This window comes from Micromys minutus, assembly GCF_963924665.1.
Source record: "Micromys minutus genome assembly, chromosome: 32".
Taxonomy (NCBI): domain Eukaryota; kingdom Metazoa; phylum Chordata; class Mammalia; order Rodentia; family Muridae; genus Micromys; species Micromys minutus.
Genome location: NC_137967.1, coordinates 23,598,035 through 23,607,322, shown reverse-complemented (window position 1 = coordinate 23,607,322; position 9,288 = coordinate 23,598,035). Strand labels below are relative to the sequence as shown.

The following is a 9,288-nucleotide window of genomic DNA, read 5'->3' as shown; positions in this document are numbered from 1 at the left end:
CCTTAACAACTAAAAAAGCCAACTTAAACTGCAGTCTGACTGTGTGGCATTTGTTTTCCAAAATGGATACCTTGTGTGGGCTGAATGGTAGAAGATGTGCTTACTCTGGCAGAGACTTGATGCACCAGGATGCTGAGGTACCCTCTCAAAGAAAAAAAACATGTGGAGTGGGGGGGGCACTGTACTGGGGGACTAGAATTAAGGGAAGTATTGGGAATATAAATTTAGAAAGTTTTCAAGAGCACTTGAAATTCCCAGTTAGCTCTCTCTGCCTTCTACTTGTATATAAATATGTGAGGCTTCACTTTTTTTATTGAACATCATACCTGCCTCCCTGATATCATGCCTGGCTATGATAATCATGTATTTTAACTTTTTAAACTCCAAGCCTCAAAACAATGCTTTTTGTAAGTTACATTGGGTATGGTGTTTTGTCATAGCAATAGAAAAGTAGTTAAGACAATACCTAAATGAATCTGTATTCTACCACAGAGATTCCTGCTCACTCATATTCATTGCTGCTCTACTTACAGAAACCTAGAAATGGAAATAACTTAGATGTGTGTCAATTATAAACAGATAATAACACTATAATGTACTTTAAACTTAAAACATTAATATGTATGGATGTTCTGCTTGCACATATGTCTGTGCACCATTTGTTGCTTCTTCCACTGGGAAGTCAGAAAAGGATGTGTGATCTACAGTTGCAGATTGTTGAAGCCACCATGTGGGTGTTGGGATCTTGGCCTGGGTCACCTGGTAGAGCCAATGAGCACTCTTAACTGCTGTGTCACCTCTCAAGCCCCACTTCTCCCTTTTTACAACACTGGTATACATATAACTCACAAACAATGACTTCATTTAATTGAAAACTGGTAATATTTACATTAGGAAATTTCTATGTTTAATGGTTATAATATGTTCTTTGAAGAGGACAGTTTAGGTTGGGCATGGGGCACACACCTTTTCCCCATCACTTGCATGGCAGAGGCAAGTGTATCTTTGTGATTTGCAGGCTAGCTTGGTGTACATAGTGGGTTCCAGGAAAGCCATGTCTACACACTAAGACCCTATTTTAAAACCAAAAAATAAATAAAATAAAAACGTGAAAATGACATTTAAAAGAAATTTTATCCAAGACACAAATAATTTTTGAGTCTTTTACTTACAAATTTTAAGAGACAAAATATTATACAATGGAATAAAAGCACTAAAAAATAGTCTTGTGTGGTGGGACATGCATTCATTCCCAGCTCATAGGAGGCAGAGGCAGTTATAGCTCTTTAGTTCAAAACTATAAAGGTCTACTCTGTGAGTTCCAGGAAAAGCCAGGGTTACCTACAAAGACCCTGTCTCAAAAATAAAACAATATACAAGTGAAATAAAGACTTTTCAAAGTGTCAAAAAACTTTGAAAAAATTATCCTATCTCTAGCTATCATCTATGGATCTACCTACCTAGCTATCTGTTCTATCTATCTTTCTGTGTGCATGTATATGTGTATGGTCACATACACAAAATGCATGAGTGCATGTGCAGACATGCATTTGTGTGTGTGTGTGTGTGTGTATGTGTGTGTGTGTGTTTGTGTGTTTGTGTTTGTGTGCACGTGCATGTGATGGTACTTATTTGGAGGTTAACATAGCCAGTTTTTATTTTACACGCTGCAAAGTATTATCATTTCAATAGACAGTAAATATAAAAATTTTTGGAAGGATGTGGATGCATTTTACTATTGACCCGAAATAGTAAAAATCTAAAACCCAAAAATTTACAACTTGTGAGAATGCTAATTAGGATCATAGTAATTACTGCGGAGCCTACCAGCTTCCAACATAACACAAAAATCACTAAAAGACTTATTTGTTGATGAGAGCACCAGGGCTTCATATCAGTCACCAGGTGCCCATTGAAAACAAGAAATTCTTAGTATTGGTAAGGAAGAAGTACACTGTAAAATAATTTTGTTAGTGTTCGTCAGTATAAATGGACAGAGAATGGGGTAAAATGATGCCATGGTTGTGATAATTTCTCCCAAACTTGGCGTTCTTTCATGTGCAAAAACGTTGTCATAGATGGTGGCAATGTTGTTTAACAAATAAAAGAACACAAAAAAGTTCACAAGCAACAGGATTGTGTGTTCAGAAAACTGGGAGTAAAGGCTTGGGTTGAGGAGATGCTGGACTCTCTTGTGGTGTCTGTAAAGGAGGGTTACCATGTAAAGGCTGGTCTACATCATAAAGGTCAGAAAGAGTGGGTCTCTTGTTATGACAACACTCAGAAATAATCCTGGATTGGGGCAATTTGGATTGTGGAACACTTCCATCATTAACATGAGAATATCCATAATCAGCATCAGTGTAACTGTTTTTTGTTATTATGGTTTCAATGAGGTGCACATATATGATCAGGTTGATGAAACAGGAAAAAGTAGGATAAATAAGTCCATGTAGAGAGTTTATGCTTAAGCAACACCCACTTAGAAATACTGGGAGTAATGGTGATGGCCTGGAATGTGTTTAGTATAGAAGTGGTAGAGATGGACATACCCCTGATGGCTCTGTAGACATACTCAAAGCCTTACATCCAGCATAATCCAGAAAATTGGGTATTCCAAAGATGATGTGATTATTGGTGTCAAAGCAAATATGATTGTCAACATATTGACTATCCTTTGGTGCATGAAAATGAGATCAATAGGTCTGCTAAAGCAGGGGATAGCCAAGAAGTTCTACAGATAGAGCATAAATAGCAACGACTTCCTCATCACACCCACACAGAGCTTAGATATGAAGAACTCACCCGTAAAAGGATGTTTCTTGGAAATGCCATCACAGTCAGGCCTTCAGTGTAAATGAATCATATCACAGTATAAAACTAATTACATACTGATGTTTATGGTTAATATACTGACTGACACTCAGAAAAAGAGAAATTTAGAGAAATGTCTAATTCGCTGCTTTTTTGGGTTCAAATATGAAATCTCTGGACACTGCCTTTCAGGGAATCTTGAGAGCCTCAGATGATAGAAAGTATTGAAGGAGGTAGGGTCAAAGCAAAATTTTTATGAGTGCTGTAATATGAAAAAGCAGAAATTTAATGACCTAAAAATCAAACTTGCATGTTATAAAGAGGTTTTTATTCAGTAGATCATACTGTACACTTCTTAAATTAGTTTTTTTATGTATATTTGTACAGTGTAGCTATCTTCTGACACATGAAAAGAGGGTATCAGATCCCATTGCAGATGGTTGTGAGCCACCATGTGTTGGCTGAAACTTGAACTCAGGAACTTTGGAAATATAACCAGTGCTCTCATATGCTGAACCATCTCTCTATCCCAAATTATATCATTTTTAATCTCTATTAGAAAGTTCTAATCTTTACCAAGTAGACAATAACATACCTATCTGAACACTTCTAGCGATTCAGTTTTACTATAACTCTCTTCTAAGGTATTTATCATTAAATTCACAATATAGATGAGAGATGTTTCAGTAGTTAAGAGCACCAGATGTTCTTCCAGAAAACCAACATCAGAGTCCAGCATGCACTTGGAGGTTTACAACTGTAACTCCAGTTTCAGAGAACCTGATACCTTTTTCTGCCTCTGTAATACCAGATGCACACACTTCATAAACTCACATGCAAGCAAAACACTGTACATGTAAAAGGAAAAAAATATATTAAACAATTCTCATTGAAAAATATTTCACTTGGTATTTGTTTCTGAGTCCAACACTGTGGTCATTTTGTAGCTCAAACTCTGTGTAGAGCTTCTGTTATTCAGAGAAAAAAAGGCATAACTGTTACAATACATGGCCTAGTGTTGTGAAGAGCCTTTTGTCACCACTGAACAGTTAGCATCCAGATTTTTTGACATCACCAGGAGAATAAGAAGTCAGTCAAGGCAGAAATCTGACTCTGGCCCTAACCTCAGGAAACTAGCCCAGGTTAAGAACATTTACTTTGAGGCTCAGAACAGAATATTTACATTTGTAGCTCAGGGCAGACTTAGTGGATGTAGGTGTGGCAGTCTCTTTTTCTCTTTGGACACCTTCTTGTTTCTGACATCCCCACCTAGTCTGCAGAAAGATATTTACAGGATTTTTGATTATTAACTTGCTTGTTTCCTGACTCAGAACTGATGTTATCTTTTTGCATGTAATTAAAGTGGTTTAAAAGAGGACTGAATTTAAAAGGATTTGCTTCAGCCTTAGAACTGGCCGAAGTCATGTTATAATTTTGATGAACTGACACTTTTCTCTTTCAGTCCTCACTCCTGCCCTGGGGACCTGTTGTCTGACAGAGCTGGCCCTGGACAAAGTGTTGAGCACATTTTCAGAGAAAAGTATTTTTGTTTCTCTCATTTTATTTTTTGTGTGACAATGAACACAATTACAGATCATTGTGTTATGATAAATAGGGGAGTGTCACACAGATAAACATGACACATATTCTCATATGGAATCTTGTGGAGAAATTCACAGGTATTATGGGGAGACTCTTAGCCATGGGTGGAAAATGGAATTTGAAGAGTCATTTAGTAGGGAATTATGGGTAAATGTCATGAAATTCTTGCTTGTGCATGTAATCAAATTCATAATACAATATACAGATATGATGTGTATCTGTCAATATGAGCTCATAAATCTTCAATAAATTAACAACAACAATACAACAAACCCCAAATGAACTAAATATTCTAAATGTATAATGTATCCTATTGTGTTTCATATATGTCATAAAATATTACATTCTCATTAGCTGTTAGTATGACAATAATTTAACGAATAACAAATATATCATAGGTAATTGATGGGTAAAGTATAGACTTTAATTAGCACATAGCTTCAGTGTTCAAAGGACCAATAGAAATGTACTCTTTACTACACTGCATATGCATATGGAACTTGACTCTAATGAACGTGTATATAGTTTAGATAAATACAGAAGTACAAAAGTGAGGGAAAATGTTTTGAAAGATGCAAATAAATAAGTAAATAAATAAATGTTGGAAATAGTGAAAATATTATGAACAAATGATAAGGATTGATTCTTTAGAAAGAAAGATACCATTTAATTAGCACATCATACCCTGATTCTGAGCCATAAGCACTGGAAGCACTTAAGAGCAGATGTGTCTTGAGAAAGCTAGCTAGTAGGAAGCATGGCTAAATCAAGGAAGGGATGACAGGACTCTTCCTCCCAGTGGACATAGATCAGCTTGTCACCCAGGGCTTCAATGACATTGTTTCCTGTGCATTACTCAGATGTACTCAGAGGAAAACTTCACTCTCACAGATAACTTTAGCATGCTAACAATGTCAAATCTATTTCTGAAAATGTTCATTTTCCAAAGATGAACCATATCAGAAAGTAAACTTGAGGACTGAGGAAGTCATTAACAGTTTTAAGACAGTTATGGAAATTCTGAGAGCTGTTAAAACAAAAGGTGAACTCCAAGCAGGGCACAGAAAACACACAAACTCTTTCACTGTAGACCATTGTGACTTCCACTTTTATGGTGTGTTTTAAGGTTCCATAGAGAATATGACAGCACACTTGAAGTTTTCTTTTGACCACATAGTTCATGGATTAGTAATGGTTGTATTGCATCTTTGCTCACCAATAGAATTTGATACTATGATTGCTCAGTTTTTGAAACACACAGTAGTCAATCTGCCTTTCTGATTTCACAATAAAGACAGGAATGTCCATGACTAGCATCAATAGAGTTGGGTTTGAGTCTGTGTATTCATGTGCACATTAATGCATGGGCATGTTGAAGCCAGAGGTAAATCTTGGTATTTTTCCTCATAATCCTATTTTTAATTAATATTTATTAATTTTTAAAGTAATATTTTATGATAGGTGGTATTAGCAGCCATCACCTTTAATCCCAACACTTGGATAGCAGAGGCAGGTGTATTTTTGTGAGTTTGAGGCCAACCTAAAATACACAGTGAGTTCCAGGACAACCAAAGCTACAGAGTGAAACCTTACCTCAACCCACCCCCCATAGGAAACAAACCAAAAGTCAAAACAAAAAGCAAAAAAAAAAAAAAAAAAAAAATAGCATAAAATGTATTGATTATGAAGTTCCCATTACAACTGTCTTTCTATCTTCTGTCAGCATCCCCCAACACATTAGTTTCTGCTTTCATTTTAAAACTTACAACTTTTTTCATCATGGGTCTACAGCCAAACCCTGGGACATGGGCAGGCTGCTGGGGGCAAAAATCTAAAGAAAATCACTCTCCCCTCATAGTAGCAATCAGGTGTCAATGTACAATTGAGACATCAGGAGCTTCTCATACCTACTTGTGTTTTTGAACATTATAATAATAATTTGAACATTATAACAATGAAAACATTGACATAACAGTCAAAGAAAATGCAAAACACAAAAAATCTCCTAATCCAAAACATCCAGGAAATACAGGACACAATGAAAAGACCAAACCAAAAGATAATGGAAACAGAAGAAAGTGAGGAGTCACAACTCAAAAGGCTAGTAAATATCTTCAACAAAATTATAGAAGAAAACATTCCTAACCTTAAAAAAGGGATGCTCATGAGCATAAAAGAAGCCTACAAAATCCAAATACACTGGACCAGAAAGATATTCTTCCCATCATGTAATAATCAAAACACAAATACACAAAGCAAAGAAAAAATATTACAACCAATAAGGAGAGCTGGGGAGCAGAAGGATCTCTGCCGAGCACACGCAGAAAGTGCGCCACACCCAGCATGGTTCAGGGAACCAGGAACCCTGCATTGCGTTGTTCCCAACTAGAGGCCTTTCATTGCAGAAAAGGCACTCATACCATCCACCACCAGGAACAGCAGAGATCCAGGGAAACAGGCCTGGTGAGAAAATGTTTCAAGTAGCCAGGGAGCAGAGGGATCTCTGCTGGGCACGCAGACACTGTGCTCCACCCTAATTGGTCCAGGGAACCAGGAAGCCAGCATTGGGCTGTTCCCAGATAGAGACCTTTGGGTGAAAAATAGGGACTCGGACCATCAAAAATCAGGAACAGCAGAGATCCAGGGACACAGGCCTGGTAAAAGAGAAAGGTGAGAACCAATCACTGACAACAAGACCACATATAAATGCACACAACAAGATGGCAAGAGGAAATCAAAATAATGTACCTCAGGAAACCAAAACAACCTGGCAACACCAGAACCCAGATTCCAATCACAGCAAATAGCAGAATGTCAAACACTTAAAAAAAAAATAAACTCAGACCCAATATCATACCAAAAGTTGATGATAAAGATCCTTAAAAAAACAAGGGAAAAATCATAAAGAATTAGAAGCTTTTAAAAAAAACAAGAAAAATATCAAAAAACTGAAGAACTAGAGGAAAATAGAACCAAAGAGATGAAGGAATTTAAGAAGGAATTTAAAATGGAAATGGACACAATAAAGAAAACACTAATAGAGACAACCATAGAGGTAAAAAAAAAAACATAAAAAAGAAATCATAAGTCACAGGTGTAAGAATTTCCAATAGACTCCAAGAGATGGAAGAGAGAATCTTGGGGGCCAAAGACATCAATGAAAATATACAAAAAACAGTCAGAGAGGATGCAAAAACCAAAAAGCTCCTAAACCAAAATGTCCAGAAGGTCCAGAACACAATGAGAAGACCAAACTTAAGGATAATAGGAATGAAAGAGGGCGAAGAAAATCAACTAACAGGCACAGTAAATAACTTCAACAAAATCACAGAAAATAGCATCCCTACCCTTAGGAATCACAGAAGCAAGCATTTCCAATAGATTACAAGAGATGGAAGAGAGAATCTCGGGGGCAGAAGACAACATTGTAAACATAGACAAAACAGACAGAGAAGATGCAAAAAACAAAAACATCCTAACCCAAAATGTCCAGGAGATCCAGGACACAATGAGAAGACCAAACCTAATGATAATAAGAGTAGAAGAGGGAGAAGAGTAGCAATTAAGTGTCACAGTAAATATCTTCAACGAAATCGTAGAAGAAAACTTCTCTACCCTTAATAATGAGATGACCATGAGCATAAAAGAAGCCTTCAGAAATCCAAGTAGGTTGGACTAGAAAAGAAATTCCTCCCGACACATAGTAGTCAAAACACCAATTGCCCAAAGCAAAGAAAAAATACTAAAAGCAGTAAGGGAAAAATGTCAGGTAACATATAAAGGCAGACTAATCAGAATCACATCCGATTTCTCAACAGAAACTATGAAAGCTAGAAGAACCTGGACAGACATCATGCACACCCTTAGAGAGCACAAGTGCCAGCCCAAGCTGCTATACCCAGCAAAACTATCAATCACCATAGATGGAAAGATGAAGATATCTTAAGACAAATCTAAATTTACAAAATATCTGACCACAAACCCAGCACTACAACAAATTATAGGCTGAAAACCCAATACAATGAGTGGAACTACATCCTAGTAAAAACAAGAAAACTGCTAAGGAAGAAAACCAAAAAAAAAAAAAAAAAAAAAAAAAAAAAAAAAAAAAAAAAAGACAAAGACACAACTCAACCTATAAAAGCAATAATGACAAGAAACAGAATCTACAATTCCTTGATATCTATTAACATAAATGGACTCAAATCTCCAATAAATCCAGCATTTTGCTGCATACAGGAAACTCATCTCAAAGACAAAGACAGACATTTTCTCAGAGTAAAAGGGTAGAAAAAACCTTCCAAACAAACAACCCCAAGAAGCAAGCTGGAGTGGCTATTGTAATATCGAATAAAGTAAATTTCCAACCAAAAGTTATCAAAAAAGATAAGGAAGGACACTTTTTACTCATTACTGGAAAAATCTGTCAGGAGGAACTCTCAATCCTTAACATATATGCTCCAAATACAAATGCACTCACATTCATAAAAGAAGCCCAATAAAGCTCAAAAAAATACATTTTATCCCACACAATAATAGTTGGAGACTTTAATACCCCACTCTCACCAATGGACAGATCATGGAAACAGAAACTAAACAAGGACACTGTAAAACTATCAAAGACTTTCAACCAACAAGAATTAATAGATATCTACAGAACATATCATCATAAAGTAAAAGAATACACATTGTTCTCAGCACCCCATGGCACCTTCTCAAAAATTTACCACATAATTGGACACAGAATGAGCCTCAATTGATATAAGAAGATTGAAATACTCCCATGCACCTTGTCAGATCACCATGGTCTACGGCTGGTCTTTAACAACAACAAACACAACAAAAAGCCCACATACACCATGGAAACTAGAC

General features: G+C 36.4%; 1 pseudogene across 1 annotated transcript; it reads right to left on the bottom strand.

Moving 5' to 3' along the window:
• Positions 1 to 1,894: 1,894 nt before the first annotated feature.
• Positions 1,895 to 2,835, bottom strand: LOC308413675 (vomeronasal type-1 receptor 2-like; annotated as a pseudogene). The gene is made up of 2 exons: positions 2,806 to 2,835; positions 1,895 to 2,734 (listed from the first exon to the last, which is right to left on the bottom strand). The product of its transcript is annotated as a vomeronasal type-1 receptor 2-like (transcript).
• Between the last annotated feature and the right edge of the window lie 6,453 nt (positions 2,836 to 9,288).